Raw genomic sequence first — 17272 nt, forward strand, 5'->3', positions numbered from 1 at the left:
GAGTTTTGAAATTCTTCTGTAATTACGGCTTTAGTCGAGAAAATGCACACGAGTTCACAGGATGATAAATATTAGCATGCTTCTCCAAGTTCAAGTGAATTGTCAATAAGACAATTAAAGCAGCATCAATAATTTGCACTGTATGTTATTATCTGCTAGTCTAAATCCCAGGCTTTTGTGATCTCCAGAAAACAAAGGAGGACAGGCAGCAGTGATACAAATACTTTTTGCACAAGTGAGAGATGTAATTCTGCATTAATATAACAGCACAGGACCTGGGGGGCGGGATGGAGTGTTCTTAAGTGAAAGACATGGGGTAAGGAAGAATGGACTAGGTGAAAAGTACCATCACAATGGAAAATTAGCAAGCCTGTGTCTAAGGTGGATCAATCACCCATATCACGTGGCCCCAGTCAATAGGAGCCTGAATAAGTGCTAGCATTGACCTTAATCAACTGACAACCTCTACTCGGAAATCAGAAATGCTAGATTCTTCTAAAAGAGGAGGAAGCTACGTGAAACTTTGGGTGAAATTAATGAACATGAATGAGCACGGCCTTTAAGACTGTGTGTGTGGTGGGGTGCATTCGCTGGAGTGGTTAGGACTTGGTGCTTTTCCTGCCGGGGCCCATGGCCAAAAAAACAAAAAAAAAGTGTGTGTGTGTGTGTGTGTGTGTGTGTGTGTGTGTGTGTGAGGAAAATAAAATAGGACAATGATACATGTATACACATACATACATATACATGTATATACACATATAGATATATGTGTATATACACACATATACGTATATATTCATATACAGATATGCATATATACATATTCGTTTATATGAAAACCATATAGTATTGTGCTCAACTGGAATTTGGAATGAAGTGTCTCTTGAATACAAAGTACATGGCAAAACTTTTTCATTGTTCCCTAAGACAAAAACCTACACAATGCAATCTCTATACATCTGCAGAATCAAAAATCGTTTTCCTCCAAAAATAACTTGCAAAGCATTAAATGCACTGGAATGAAAGTAGACATTAAAACTACTATTTGTTGACACTTTGTGATTTAGGATTGAAGAGAGAAGTTTTCTCCAAATTAATGAGCCAGACATAATAGAGCAGTGTCAAAATATTGATTTTATTTTATCCTACCTATTGTTGGCACTCTTCTATTAGTTGGAGAAAAATATAATTTTTTCATTAGAGTTATCATTTGTTATTATTACAGTATTTGCTATTTATTATGGAAAAGAAATCTTATGTCACTTTTCAAGATTAATATAGAACAATCACATGGAAAGGCATGACAGAGACCAAAATAAAATACCAAATGCTTCCCAGACAATTTTACTATAGACTGAAATATTTCTTAAAAGGAAAAGGAAGAATTGTTGTTTCAAATTTCATAAAGTATATATAAATTTAGAGCTATATTTATATACTTGGATAAAATAGTCCAACTAAAGCTTAGAAATTAAAATGATTATATTCATGCCGATATAGCTTACTTTATTATAAAGTAAGCTATACCGGCATGAATATGAGTGGACAATAGCCAACATATATTCACAGAGCTGAACAGATAAAATGGGGGAATACCACTTACCAAGGTCTGTTCCTTTATTCTAAAGAATTATTTTTTATAGTGCGCTTAAATGCTTTTTCTCTTAATTCATCAGAGATTTTTGCTAAGGAAGGGGAAATATTTAAGCAACTTTTCTGAAAATGTAATAAGTCACGCATTTGTTTCCATAATTTTTCTCTTGAGGCATGTACATTTTAATATTTTACATCAAAGTTATGATGATGTGAAATATGATATATATGCAGGATGATCTGGAATGTTTACAGTTATTTAATGAAAGTTACTTAACCATTTAAAACCAAATGAAGAGAAAAAAAGTTCAGTATCCAAAGAGCCAGGACATACTTCATTTTCCACTAAAAAATTAAACTAAATTAAATTGAAAAGTTACCAATGTAATCATGTAAGTAGTGAATCAAAAGGACCAGGCATGTAAATATATACCTTCAAGTTCTATAGCAAAAACTCCTCTTTGGACTTATAGGCGATATAAACAAGTACCTAGTTGTCCTGCCACACTGTCCCTTTCCTGAAAGGGGAAGGTGTTCATGACCCCCAGAATGAGCTGGGAGGTGAGAACCTCCTCAAAAATCCCAAGACACCTGAATCAAGTACAAACTTGAGGTGTCTCCATGGAGGCAGAGGCCCTGTGGTGACGTTATCGCTCGTCACCCCAGCACTCTGCACACTGCCTGATATGGGTGCACACTCAGGAACAAGGGTGGGAAGGGATGGAGGGAAGCATGTAACCACCGTGGCCATGCACAGGAAAGAAAGGGGAACTCTGAGATGCTGGTGCAAACTCAAGCTTTATCCTCTCTGCTCTGAGACTGCATGAAGTATAAACAAGTCTAACCAAACAAAGTACAAGAGAACTATGTAGTCAGGGGACACCCCCTAGACTTGGGGTGGAGGGGCAGAGGGGAGCCAGACATCACAGAAGCACTTGTGAATCTCAACAGAACCTAAAATGTAAGAGAGCTTACATAAGTTTTGTCTTTGCAACTAACTGTATATGCACTTCGTGCCTGGCGCAGAGCAGATGTTCAGTGGATATCTGTGGAATGAATGAATGAACTGTATAGAGAGAAGAACAGACGGAGGGTAGGAGGGAAGGGCCACTTGGAAGGAGGACATTGACTTTGGATGGCAGAGAAGGCCACAGCCTCCAGCAGACACCCTCCAACAGAAGTGTCCCTCAACAGGCCGTGCTCACAGCAAACTGAGGGGTGGCCCCAGCTGGAAGAAGTCTCCTTCCCCAGGTAAAGAAAGAAGACTGCACTGTTCTTTGGGGGAGCAGTGCATACCCAGCTCCAGCCACCCTGGCCTTCTTTCTTCTCCTCAACCCATCGAGATCCTTCCAACCTCAGGGCCTTTGCACATGCTGTTCCCTCTGCCTGGAAGTTTTCCCTACCCCTTGCTTTACTGGTTCCTTCTCACTTTTAATCCTCCAAGAACAGCAATGACCACCTAGTTGAAGAGGCACTTCCCCACAGCCCTCTGTCCTCTTCCTTCAGTATTCATGGTCATAGTGGAAATGATAAATACCGTGTCTCTCTTGTGACTCCCTCTAGAGCTGTAGGAACCATGGATGCCGGGTCCACTGCTGTGTCCCCAGCACCCAGCACAGTGAATATCTGCAGGACGGACAAATCTGAGAGAACAAACTGCAGAGCATGGCGACGCTGCCCAGAGTGGTATGAAGGGAGGAGTGTGACAGGAAAGCAGCCCCCGCCCCCTGCCAAGGGCTCTGCTCACAGCATACTACTCCACCTGAAGAAGAGGAATGGTTCATGAGGCTCAGAAGCCTCGACTCTCCAACTGCTGTATGTGTTCTAGAAAATCCCACTTCCAGAGAAGGTCCAGGCCAGGTGTCCCAGAGCCCCAGTCCAAAGGGTACATGCAGCCCACCAGTCACAGGCACAGGTCCATTCAGAGAAATCCCAGCAACGCCATCTACCAGCTACGTGACCTTGGGCAAGTCACACTACGTGGATATGCCTCGAAAAGCAGAGTGTTCTAAGGATTAAATTAAATGATATCTTGCATTTTAAAGCCCAAGGTCACCTATATAATAAGCACTCAATAGATGCTAGATGTTTATTTACAGGACCTGATCTTGGTTTCAAATTCCCTGCAGGAAGGTGGGATCTTTTTTCTTAATATAACATCACTAGGGTACTTTCCAAGGATGACTGACATGTTGATTTTGTCGTAGATTCAGGATCCCCTCCAGTGAGGAACAGCCAACCCAGAATTCCACCCTTTCCCCTGCAGGGAAAAGTAAAAGAGTTATGTTCAACTCCCCACCTCTGTCTTGGGTGACTCATCTTGAATGCAATGGCCACAAGTTCAACTCATTAATTTTATACTTCGTGCGCAAGCATTTGGCTCCCTTGAAATCAGCTAGTGAGTGTATTCAAGTATGCAAATTAGGTGAGGCTCTGATATGTGTGTGTGTGTGTGTGTGTGTGTGTGTGTGTGTGTGTGTGTGTTAAATCTGGAACCTGGATCCTAAGGCATCATCTTCACTGCTTGCACTTGTGCTTTTTTCCCGGTATAACAGACCGAAAGTGATTCTGCTCTCCTTCACACCACTAATCTGCCCAGGACACAGAATACATTTAATGCATATTTTGTAAAAGATTGAGCGAATGAATGAATGAACAAATGAATGAACGACAGCAGTGTCTCCTTGGGACCTTTGGCTTGGGTTCAGGGCAAAGATGAAGAGCAAGGCCCACCAAGATTCCGCAACCAGTATGTGGTATGGGGGGTGTGTGTGTGTGTGTGTGTCTGTGTGGGTCTGTGTGTGTCTGTGTGTGTCTGTGTGTGTGTGTCCTGGAAACACAGTGTTAACATTTGATGGATTGGAATGAGAATGTTTGTTTAGTAAATACTTAAACCCTACCCCCCCTCCCCCCACTGTACCCTTCCACAAACTCGGCTGACCCTTTAAAATGCATCTTCTGAAACATATAGGAAATCAATCAGCTGATACTTATTGATCCCCAGGTAAATAACTCTAAAGACCAGCCAGGGAAACAAAGGAGGAATGACACTTCACTAGGCTCTGCAAATGATTGATGGCTATGGTTTGGGGTAGGGTTTACATTCCTAAAATATTTAACAAAATGTATAATACAAGTAATAATATTAGCTGGCCGTTTGTAGAATAGCTGGTCTCTGGGATCATTAATTAATCATTTTCTCTTTTAATCTTGATGACTCAGTTAGGGAGGAAAAATTATTCCAATTCTACCGATGAGAAAACTGAGGCTTAAAGACAGAAAATGCCCTGCTCTCAAACAGCTTGTAAGTGGTGGAGCTGGGTGTTGAGCCTGGTCCCGTTTGACTGGTCCTGAGTTCTTTATCACTATGTTACACTGCTTAAAAACAAAAACAAAAAAATGCTTCTGGCTCTTCCTCATTTACAAACTTGGTGTTTCCAGCTCAGTTAAATAAGCATCTTAATCATGAAATGAAGGAGGGAACATCCCTAAAAGTTAAATAATGTAAAAAAAACTAACTTACAGATATTGATATATCAAGCAAAGCATGTACTATGTAACCACCGTAAAAATTTAATTAGCAAATAAAATGCACACAGAGAATTCCCCCATAAGCACTCCTTCTGGAGCAATGATACAGTAAATAGAAAGGAGCACAAAGTTTCCTTGTGTTAACCTAAGGGTTAACAGTTGGCTGATGATAGAAATGAGTCAGAGGAGGGGCCCCCAGCTCCCCAGTGCAGCAACAACTCGATTCGCCTGCCTTCGAGATGGAGGTGGGCAAGCACAAATATCGGCACATGTAAGCAAAATTATCGTATTAGAATGCTCATTGCTCAGCCCTGATTCCTGGAGAAATAAGTGCTCCAGGCCCAGCCTCCCCAGGTTGCTGGGCCCCTTCACAATGACCTCCACAGGAGGCCAGCCTCTAGCAGAAGTGAGTCAAAGAGACAGATGCTAACTGGAAAGTCTGTCCCAAGGAATGAAGCAGCTGGAAACCACTCCTTCTCTAGATCAATGAACAAATTATTTTATTGAAGGTGGTATTTGGAGATCACACACAAAAATTACATGATTTTTATCAGAGCAATATTATCATGCAAAGGGAGAGAAAGATTTCAGAACAGCAGACCCCCGTTGTCCCCAAGATCCACACATGGGCCTGGTGTTTGTCACCTGAGCAGCCAGGCTCCTGAAAAACACATCTCACACGGATCTAACTCCTGTCAACCTTTTGAGACAGGGGGGAAAATGTGAGGATCAAGTTGCTGGTATCACTGAGATAAAAGGGCGGCATGTCAAAATGCAGCCAGTTCTTCCGGAAGGGTTTTGAAAATGGTACGTACTCTAATGTCTGCAGTATATTACTTGACCTCACCAGACAGCCATCGCTAAAGAATAAACATGCCAACAGGCACGGCATGCACAGACCCCCAAAAGACAGGCGTATCACCACTCGTTACATCACAGAAGCATTGTCACGGGAAATGCCAATCAGATGACCAGATCCTGGATGAGCCCATCATTTGTCACTCAGAAAGCCACTGTGTCTTCCTTGGGGTGGCAGAGTTATTAAAGGGGAAGCTGCCACCTTACAGCCTTAATCAATACATTTTTAGATGACGCAAATGTTCGTATCATCTTACCTGTATTTCTTCTGCCTCCAAAATATGTTAGATGAGAATTTTAAATGGGACTAAAATTCTGACGGCCCCCCCACCACCAAACTTCAACAAAGGCTTTTTTAATACTTTCAGAATTCATGTGCAAAGGGTGAAACAGCTGAAAAGGAGGAAATGGGTGGGGGTTGGGGGGAGGAATGAAACAAAAAACACACAGAAAATAGATATTAAGTTGTCAAATCAATGATCTCAGAAAAGAATTGCAGACAGGGTGTCTGGTGTTTTGCTTCAGAAATGGTGCCTCCAAAGTCCACGAGAGCTCCTGGCAGGGCTGGGCTTCTGATGGCTCAGAGTGGCCGGGAGGACTCGGGGAGACCTAGTGGCTGTGGGGACCAGCACAGAGGCAGCCCTCCACCATCAGGGAAGTTTCGGCTGCACAGATTAAATCCTTTCATGTCGGCATATGGCTGCTTTTCTCCCTCCCCACATTCCCACATTCTGCACTTTTCCACCTTTTGAACTCTTCTTGGGCTATTGGAGCGGGATTGCCACCCACCAGCACTGACCCTCTATCAGGTGGAAAACATTTGTGAATAAAGTTTCTCAGATGCTGCGGGAATCCTGCACTGAGTTTAACTGCCAGATCCAGCCACGTTTCATCAGTGATATGCTCTCTGCTCGGTGCAAATTTAAGGCTGCTGAAATAGCCACTTGGCATCAATAGATTACAACCCCCAAACTGCGAGCCCTGGCCGAGGATGCAAAATAATTAAAGCACTTTAGCTGTAATTTCGATAAGATTTCCCACCCCCTTCAATAGGCTTCATGGAAATGACAGCCTTTCTGTAATAATTTGGAAGGCTTTGCCTGACTTGACTTTAATAGATTTTAATAGAGAATTTAAAAAATTTTTTAAAGAACAAAAAACATGTTTGTGCCACTTTTCTCTCTGGCCAATAAGGAATAAGTGTTTCCAGATATTTTGAAAGATAAAATTAAATAATCAAGCTATTCAAAGCAATTAAATTCCATATATAATATCTATGTGGCCTGTGATCTGTTTGCTTCTCTATAGTTGACGCAGTTTAGCTGATACAGTTTCCAAATATTTTCTCCCTCTTGGAAACAAATTTACAACAATGCATATGTTCTCCAAGTAGCAAGTTCTGGTTTACATTTTTTTTTTTTTTTTTTTTTTTTGAGGTACGCAGGCCTCTCACTGCTGTGGCCTCTCCCTTTGCTGAGCACAGGCTCCGGACGCACAGCCTCAGCGGCCATGGCTCACGGGCCCAGCCGCTCCGCGCCATGTGGGATCTTCCCGGACCGGGGCATGAACCCGTGTCCCCTGCATCGGCAGGCAGACTCAACCACTGCGCCACCAGGGAAGCCCTGGTTTACATTTTTAACTTTCATGTGAAAGGCGAGTCACTGTGACAGGGAAGGATGATTGTGTTCACAGTCCTCTCTGAGTACTGCACGGGGAAGCAGGAGTGCAGGCACGGTCAGCAGTGTGAGCTGCCAGGCTAATGAGGCTGCCTTCAAATCCTGGCTCCGCCATGCTGGAGCTTGTGGCTGCAACAAGTTGCCACAACTCTCAGTTTGCCCACTGGTGAAATTGCACCAAGGGATGCCCTTCACTGTGTTGTTAAAAGGACTATATATAAGACCATGCATCCAAGGTGCAGAGTGCAGAATCTGGCATGAGGCAAGAATCCAACAGCAGCCATTGCAGGTGTCGATGTTCTGGCCACCTCTACACACCTACACAGAGGTGCCCCAGACCTCGCCTCCTCAGGCACTTGGAAACTACGGGCATAAATATTCACTGAGAACCCTACGATCTAACCCTCCCATGAGCCAAAATCCCATTCAAATCTATAGGAATTATTTTGGAACCTCAGACGTGCAAGTGAGAACATCATTGTAATTAAGGCTGTATGGGCATTTCTGTGATTAATCTCAATGTTAGGGACTCTGTGGTTTGGCTTTTACAACCTAAAGAGTGTTACTTCATCCTGTCTATGTGTATGGGTGAATGTGTATTTGATAACAAAAAACCAAAGGCTAAAAGATCGTGAAGGGGGATGATGGTCCCAAATAGATGGACAGGGTGAGGTGTGGAATGAAGCCCTGGGGAGCTGGCAGACCAGCCTCCGGGCTAAAGAACTAGCTGGCAGAGAGACAGAGAGAGAGAAGGAGAGAGAGAGAGCAATAGACAAGCCTACCTCAGTAATCAAAGACCAGCTAAACACAGCACAGGTAATCAAAGCTGCAATGCCTTGATATAAAACTTTCAGGTTAATGTCAGCTCAAGCCTACGGTGATCATCTGTCCTGTGTCAAAATGGCACAGTTTTCTCACTGTAAAACTACGGAGTAAGAATAGGTAGGTAGAGGAGGGGGGATCCTACAAACTGATCTTCCTTCCTGCATCTCCTAATGCCTTCGAAGCATCTGAATGACCTTCCTGTCACTACCCATCTGGAGGCCCCACCTGGAGGTCTGTGTCCCTCAAAAAGGACTTGGACGCCCTGGACCTTCTCTACCTGGTGTCAGGAGGCTGTGGATGAGCTGATCGGGTCAATGATGGAAATCTCAGAGGTTTTGCAGTGAGTGTGCCCCCAGGAAAGGCAGCTGGCCATGGATCAAGGGAGGTGTTCTGAGCAGGAGAGGGATTGAGCGTGCCAACTCCAGAGGCAGACTGGATGGGTTCTGATCCTGGACCCTCCACTCCCCTCTCTCAGTGTCTGAGATTCCCTTCCTGAAATTTGGGACAAATATAGTACCTGCTCACAGAGGGATTGGTTGTAAGGATTAAACAAGCCGAGTGCTTAGAACCCATGCCTACCGCATAGTAAGTGCACAACAAGAAGCCACTGTCATCATCCTGTCAGCAGGATGCCCAGCCTCAACTTGGAGCCTGAGAACTGTTGCTTTCCACTTCTTGGTTTGCATATCACAGTCAGGGAGCCCAGAAACACAGTTCTTACTGGCAGGGCCATTTTCAGTGTGTAACTGATATAAAAACAGTCAAAGTCGAGCCTCACGCCTCCTCTCCAGATACCCTCCACCCAGGTATTCTTCTACTATGGACATTCTCCCTCCTCTTGGACCCCTAGGTCTGCCCCATTTGGTACAGGCAGGCCCTGATGTCTCAGGGCACTAGGACATGTGTGTCTCCCCACCAGCCTGTGTACTCCCAGGGGGTCAGACCTCCCTGGCACATAGAAGGTGTGGGAAATGAGCCTGATTTTCCCCCAGGGGATGTATGGAAATGTCTGGAGACATGTTTGATTGTCACAACTCAGGGGAGCTACTGGCATCTAGTGGGTAGAGGTCGGGGATGTTGCTAGACATCCTACAACACACAGGACAGACTCTACAACAAATGGGTAACATCCCTAGTGTCACAGTTGAGAAACCCTGGTCTAGAGAAACAACGTTCAGGCTAGTCTGGCAAGTTCCACCAAAGGCCTCACCTGGATCTTGTCTCTTAGGGCAGATAAACCTGACCTCCAGCATACTCAAAGGCTGTGAAAAGCCAAGTGCTCAATGCCCTCTGTAGTAGCAAAAACCCCAATATAAGAGAAACGAAAGATCTACAATGATTTTTTAAAGGGAAAGTTGAGTGGGTGGTATCCTCAAGCAGCCAGCAGAGCCCACAAAACCAGCCCTGATCTCTGCACCACGAAGCCCAGTGGCAGATGGTCAACAGAAGCCTGATGATGGCATAACTGGTCGGGAAGTCCCCACTCCCACCCAGGCACTGCTGGTGCCCAAGCCAGGTGACTTGCTGAGTGGCCCACCTTTGTGAGGTGGCTTCCATCCATGTCTGCCTTCATTGAGGGGGAGCAGGGGGGGAAATATATATAATCTAGGAAAGGTGACCTGCATTCTTTAGGGTCCATCTTCTGAGTATATATGTCCCCCTCCACTTTGTGATTCCTTCAGCTCTTTTAGCCCGGACCCCTCGCGTGCACATACACTGACAAACTCACTAATCTACCCTGGGTAGTACACTCTGAGTAAATAGGAAATCATCTCACAACAGCTGCTTCTAGCAGGAACACCCTCCCCAGCACATGCACACACGTGCACAAGCATCATACACTCTCACACGCTCACACACACACTAGCATCACCACAATCAAGACCCTGGTGGGCCACTCCCTGGCTTAGCTTGATAGCTTAGCTTGGCTCTCACCCTCTAAGGGCGCTCAATGCCACCAAGGGTGGCCCAGACAGTCCAGGCCTTAGCAATCAACCCTCTCCTTGATAAAAGGCCTCTCTCTCAACAACTCCCAACCAGGTACCACACAACCAGGTAAAACACACAGTGAGCCCCACCAGCCAGACCCTCCATCCCCATCTTGCCCTGGGACTGCTCCTTTCCCTCCAATCCCTCTGCTGTCCTGCCATGACGCATCCTGGAAGGGGACACGTCCTGGAGGGGGCAGGCCAGTGTGCATGGCAGGCACGGCTTCACCAAGAAAGCTCCTCAGCTCACAAGTTCCTACTAGCAAAGATGAGTCTCTCCCATGTCAGTGAACTTGTATTTTGCTTTTAGACTCCAAAATCCAGCTTTCACAGCCTGGGAGATGGCGTCAGGTCACCTGACTGCCAGCATCCTTCCAGCCCAAATCTGTCTCATCTGGAGACAGGATGAAGCAGGACTGAGCACTCACCTGCTCTGGGTCCTGGCAGAGGTTTTGCGGGGGACTCCTGTCCTCAGCATGGACAAAAGCTGACCTACAAAAAGCTCACTTCTGTTTTTAAACTTGCGTCAAGTCTCACTTTAAATAATGCTGAGAACAAAATGCAAGCTGATATTTCAGCTTACTTAAAAGGCTTATTAAAAACACTAAATCCAAAGACGTTAAAAAGCTATAATTGTCCTCATTCAAACTGGAAAAATAAATCTATTTGCTTTCTTCTTTTATGATCCTCTTCTTAAAAAAAAAAAAGAAAAAAAAACTAAGTTCATCTATATTCTCATAGGCATCATTGCTGTCTTTCTTCCCTCCATTCAAGGCACTTTAAAAACACCTGTGCCATTCACAGCCAACTTTTGAGCAAAAGGCAACCACGTTTGGGGAAGGTTTTTTAACTCTGATTTCCTTACTCCAGAGATAAACTCCTCTTGCTCAAAACTGAGACAGAGTTCAGAGTTCGTTTGAATGGGCTCGTGCATTTTATAGGTCTGACCTGACAGAAATTTCTTTGGTTACCTAAGGCAGAGCAGACACCCTAATCCATCAGCTTTTTGGTGCTCAGCATGTAACTGATTCCACATTTCAGCACCGCCTTCAGCGCCCAGTGGGCAACTGTGGTTAGTAGGGCTGCACATCCTGGCCACCTCCCTGTCCTCTCCCATAACGGAGGTTACTGGCCTCCAGCTTGAACCAGAAGACAGCCCCAGCCAGCAGTTAACTTGCTGAGTTGTGAGATCTCAAGCCTGCTCAGAAGTTAAGCACTCCAGCCACAGGCCAAGATGGGTTTTCAGAGCAGTGGTCCAAGAGAATGCAAATTTATTGAAAGCGCTTTCTCCAGGTTTTCCATAATTACCATTTATGTCTCCAGGAACTGTTTCCCCGAACCCAGTTTAGGGTGAAAGCATTTTAGAGACTTTCTCTGCAGATGACATATGAGGTACTAACCTTTTTTCATATGCCCAGATGTTAAGTTCATTTTCATCACATTTATGTAAATTTCATTTGAACAGTAAATCAAAAGACATCTTAAATCATTGTACACTATTTAAAAATCCACAGTAAATCCGGTTTACTTGCAGTGATATTAACATAAAGTCACAGTTAAGGGAGTGGAGGTAGGAAGCAGATGTGACAATCCCTTCTTCCATGCAATGGCCCCAGAGAAACCTAGGGTCCCAGCAATCCATCAGATCCAAGTGTCTCTATCTGGTCACAACTGGATTCAAGTGTTACTAGCTTAAGGGTATTCTGTAAATCGAAGCCTTCTAAAAGTTTTCCAAACTTTGGGAAAACAAGGGTCCCTCAGTCTAGGGACCTGCTATCCATATTAGTGTCTGGACTCAGGCACTGCAAAGTTCAAAGGCAGGAGCCCAGGAGTGGACCTCTGGCAGCTCGCTCCCTCCTCAGTGGGGGAAAAAGTTAATTCCTAGGGCTCTGCAGGCCTGCATTTGTCAAAGCCCTGGACGTCAGTGCTATCATTACCAAGCAAATCAGCCAGGCGGTTAATGGTGGAATCAGGAGACATTTGCACTCCACTATCAGAATGACATCATAACTAAGGCAGCCTTCAGCCAGAAGCCCTAGGCTCTCCCTAAGCAGAGGCCAGAAGGTTGCCCGCTGCCCCCCTGCGACTCCCCAGGCCAAAGCTGAGTCCCCTGCCCCTTCCAGTGAGGCTGGTGGGTCCAGCTGCCAGCAAGTTCCCTAGCAAACAGAAAGTAGGGTTACAGTTTTCTCCCAAGAAAATCGACTTTACCCCCAGGTTCTGAACACTGTAAATAATAATAATACATTATTATGTATTTCTATTTGAGATACTTATAAAATCACTTTCCTGGACAGGCCAGGGTTAGTATTTTATGAAGACAGCTACATTTTGGTTATAGAATTTATGGCATTTCCAACAGAACTGTCAATCTCTCGGTGACTCTGTCTTTAGCGAAGAAGCCCTGCACTCTCTCCTTCAAGCACTAGAAATAAATGATGCTGGAGAAATGGGGGGGCGGGGAGGCAGCTAAGGGAGAAGCCCTTTCCGCTCTTGTTGTGCCTGCTTTTCTTTCTTTTTAAAGCACAGCCGAGATCTCACACACACACACACACACAACCAGAGACACAAACCTTAGAATAATGGGGGAGACATTTGGCGACGAGCTGCATTCGCACCGCGGCGCGAGATGCAGCCGGCCCGGTTCGCTTTCTCGCTAGCAGCTCTGCCCTCCACAGCGGCGGGGACCGACAACACGCCCGGACCCGAGATGCCCAACTCCACCGCGCCCCCAAAATCGCCTCCCGAGTCTCGCTACAGGTACACGCGTGGTCCAAACACCTCACCTGGCCCGAAAACTTGGGAGACAGAGGGGAAAAAAAGTTGTGCGAGCTGCCAGCCTGGAGCGCCGGAGCCCGCGGCTGCAGTCCTCCCGCCAGCGAGCAGCCCTCGGCCGAGGCCCGCCCGGCAGCGCGCGGCGTCCGGGCACCTCGCTCGCCGGCTGTGCGCGCTAACCTCGGGGCGCACCGAGGCCACGGCAGGGCACTTACTTGGCACTCGCTTTTGAGCGTGCAGGTCGTCGCAGTTTTCACTTGGGTTTTCAAACAAGTTTCAGGGAGGGAGAATGCGGGGGGAAAAAAAAGAAAGAGAGAAAGAAAGAGAAAAAAAAAATCCAATTATGCAAATGGGCTCCGGACTGGGAGGCGCGCGTCGGGTCTGACGCCGCTACTGTACGAGTTCTCGGAGCAGCCCCGGGCCGGGCAGATTTATGGGGGCGCGTCACGGCTACGCCAGGTCCCGCCGCCGGAGCATCTCGAAGTTAATTAAAGCGGTAATGTCCACTTTCCCGGCGACCCTCCGTGCGCGGGTTTACTGTTTCACCATCCAACCCGACCCGGGCGGGGGCGGGGGCGCTCTCCCCGCGCCTCTCTTCCTTCCCTCTTCTTGCTCCCCCTCTTTTTCCTCTCTTTCGTCTCTTTAAGTCGCCTGCCTTCCACTCAGTGAACAATGAACAAAGATGTGAGTGATGGGAAAAGATCGCCCCCTCCCAACCCCAGCAGTGAGCAAAGCCGGTCTTAAAGTAAAAATCCAGTTGCTAATATCAAACTGGGAAAGAAAACAGAGCGTTCCCAGTCTAACCTCCCCCCCCCATACACACACGCACGCACGCACGCTCACCCCACCCCAACCAAGTTCACCTAAGCCTTGGCTGGGGGCGGGGGCGCAAGGCCAGGGCTCCAGGGGCTGCCCGACGCGCCCGGGACACCGCGGACAACGAACACCGGGGGTGGCGAGAACTCGGACCCAGCCCGCTTCTCGCGCCCCTCCCCTCCTGCCCTCCCCCCAACCCCCTCCATGCGTCTACACCGGCAGCCTGGCCCCGCGGCCCGCTCGGGCTGCCCCGCGGCCGGATGCGCTCAGCAAACGCGGCCCCTGTCGGATTTCTGCTAAACTGCACAGCGGCGGCTGCTGTCGGGAGAAGGCGCAGGAGCAGCCGAGGCCGGCACCGCGCGCGCGCTCACCCCTCCCGCCCCACTGCCCCTACCCGCGGCCGGTCGGCCGCCCGCTCCCCCACGCCTGCACCCCCGCGCACCCACCCACGCCAGCGGACCCTGCGGGCGCCTGGACCCGCAGTCCAGGACGCCGCGCAGCCGCCGTATTTTCTGCTAAAGTGAAAACGAAGGCGGCTGACAAATCACGTCTCCTGTGAGGCACTCGTTAGACATAACAATATCCAGCAAACAAAACCCAGCCGTGGCTGCGACCGGCGCGCGGGGCTGGGACCCCGCCCTGCCCCTCTTCGCCCCCCGCTCTTTGCTCCGGCCTCCACGGTCCCCAACCCATCCCCAAACGATCGTCCGACCCTCTACCTAACTCGGGGGTTGTGTGCACGTTCGCCGAGAGGCGGACACTAGGAACGTTCACAATACAGAAGTGAAAAAAGGAGGGGGGGGGGGAGAGACAACTTTCCACCTGTCCCCAAAGAAAGCCCTGCAGGAGTTTCCTCAGAAGAGTGGGGTGGGGACAGATCTCTGCCCCAATCAATCCCCTTTTCTTTCTTTTTCCTAACTTCCCGGCGCCTGCGTTTCCACCTTCCACTTCACATACATCCATCTATATAGAGATATCTATCTTTTAAATTATTTGCAAAACTGCAACAGATGGGCGCGTCGAGATCTGGGCACTTTCCTACTCATCATCAAAGAAAACCTCCCCCCCCTCTTTTTTTTTTTTTTTTTTTTTTTTTTTTTTGCCTAAAATACATCCCGGTCCCACCTACGACTGTTTTCCTCAATTCTTCATCTTCAAAAAATAATGTCTTGAAGCAAACAGAAAGGTTTATCAGCCAAGAACATTTTCCCCCCAGTCATACATCTGGCCTGGAGCTTCCGTTGCCCCAAATTGCACTCTTGCCAGACGCCCCCAACCCTCTGTCTCCCCGCCTTCCTGAGGCCCCACGCCCGCACTCCCTCGCTCTGATTGGCCTCATTTCTTCCAGCCCAGGGCTGGCCGGCTCAGTTCTCTCCATAACCTGTTACTTATTTCTTTCTTTATTTTTATCTTTGGCCCCCGGCTTGGCCCCAGGGCCTGGGCTAGGCTGGGGCAGTGCTGCGGGCGCCGCCTGCACTGGCAGGCGCCACGGCCTTTCCTGGGGTCGCGGGTTCGGACCCTGGCACCCCGGCCCCACCGAGCCCCCGGCCTTGGCCTCGCCCGGCTCCCCGGGCACAGGAGGCCAATGAAAACACAAAATGGCAGGTCTCAGCGGCCCTTGGCGCCCGCGAGTTTGACACACTGTAAGCATCAGCTAACTTTGATTAAAAAAAATTGCAAATTACCCTCTCTCCCCCCGGCGGCGGGGCCGGAATTCCGCAGCGAGCAGCGAAGGAAGAAAGGGAACGAGGGGCGCCCGATTCTCAAGCAGAGGAGAGAATGGGGAAAGTCACTTGAGCAGAAGTTTCTGCGGCCCCAGCCTCCCCGTCTCCATACGACTCCCCCCACCCCCCAGACCCTTTTGAAAGTTTCCCGGGTCCGAGAGCGGCTCGCGGGCCGCGCGCGAGTGAGGGGCGCGGGCTGGGCCCGGAGCGGGTCGCGGGGTCCCGCTGGCACGGCCGGCGCGAGGCCCGGCGGCTCCTTTTCAAAGTAACGGTCCCGGGACCGCGGGCGGGGGAGGCGACGGCCCAGGCGCGGGTCCCGCTCGCCGCCGAAGTTCTCTAGCGCCATTCGATGCCGGGCCGCCGCCGCTTTCTCGTTTTCTTCCTCTTCCCCCCCCCGCCCCCCCCCCCCCCGCTGACAGCTTCTCTCGCCAACGTCACAGCCACGGATATTTAATTAGACCGTATTTTTTAATCGCGATGGGGCGAGAAGGAACCCGGCGGCAGGCCTCGCGGAGATGGGGAGGGGGAGGGGATGGGGGCCCAAGCCAAGAGTCCAAACTCACTTTGCCACCTCCCGGATGCCGGGGCCACCGCCCCCCCCCCCGCCGCGCCCTCCCCGCCCCCCACCCCACCCCCGCGCCGCGCCCGGAGACCCCCCCACCTTTGTTTTCCTTACCTTAAACACTGAAACGCGGGCGTCGGGAGCAAACTCGGGCACGTAAACGGAGCGTTGTAAAAGATTGTGTTCAATGAATAATGAAACATGTCCACATGATTGACTTGATCATTTTCCGGGGCTGAGGGGGGACGGGCGCCCTGCTCGCGCGCCTCGCTCGCCCACTCGGCAGAGCCCTGCGAACTGTTCCCAGCCCAGCCGGGGCAGGGCGGGCTCGATTTTCGTCTGCCTCTTTTCAGAATCGCCCCGTTCATTGATACTCATCACCCAACCCCAGCAGACATCCCCATCCCCGGCTCGGCCTCCCCCTATCTGGTAGGTGAAATGCATTGTACCATTAAAAACGCTCTCCATTGTCGCCCTGGCATAATTCACAGCAACTAGATAGGTCTTGCGGCATTTAGCTTTGATGAGCCAGAGACTGAACCCTTGATATAATAATCTACAAAGAATGGTGTGTGATCGTCCATTTTTTCTCTCTGTCTAGCAACTAAGAAACCATTTAACACAGCGCAGCTTGCTTCTGACCTTGAGCTCATGTAAACACACTTATTAAAATCTATCTATTCTCCAAGAGCTACATTCTGATTGTCAGACTCGTTACTGAGACATATATCAGCCCCTTCGCTTGTCACTACTTTGCATTCCTGCCTTTGACTAAAGAATTTTTTATCCAGCCGAGAGGGAGAGATTGCCACGGAGGGAGAGAAGAGAGACGGAAAAGGCGAGAGGAAAAAGCGTAATTCTTACCTGCTCCTGAAACTATTTAAAGTCTGCTTCTTTTCTGGGGGGGAAAAAAAAACTCCCGGGTGA

At 48.5% G+C, this 17272-nt stretch overlaps 1 protein-coding gene across 2 annotated transcripts in view; it reads right to left on the bottom strand.

Annotated features, from left to right (window-relative positions):
• The window catches only part of ZNF536 (zinc finger protein 536), a 418033-nt gene extending 401501 nt beyond the window's left edge, over nt 1-16532 (bottom strand). Inside the window, exon 1 of one of the 2 annotated variants that reach the window (XM_032613632.1) lies at nt 16460-16532. The gene's annotated coding sequence lies outside the window, so the exon portion shown is untranslated. Of the gene's footprint in view, nt 1-13458; nt 13651-16459 lie in introns of those variants that run through there. The other variant, XM_032613631.1, reaches the window with a different exon arrangement.
• Between the last annotated feature and the right edge of the window lie 740 nt (nt 16533-17272).

This window comes from Phocoena sinus, chromosome 19 (assembly GCF_008692025.1).
Source record: "Phocoena sinus isolate mPhoSin1 chromosome 19, mPhoSin1.pri, whole genome shotgun sequence".
Taxonomy (NCBI): Eukaryota; Metazoa; Chordata; class Mammalia; order Artiodactyla; family Phocoenidae; genus Phocoena; species Phocoena sinus.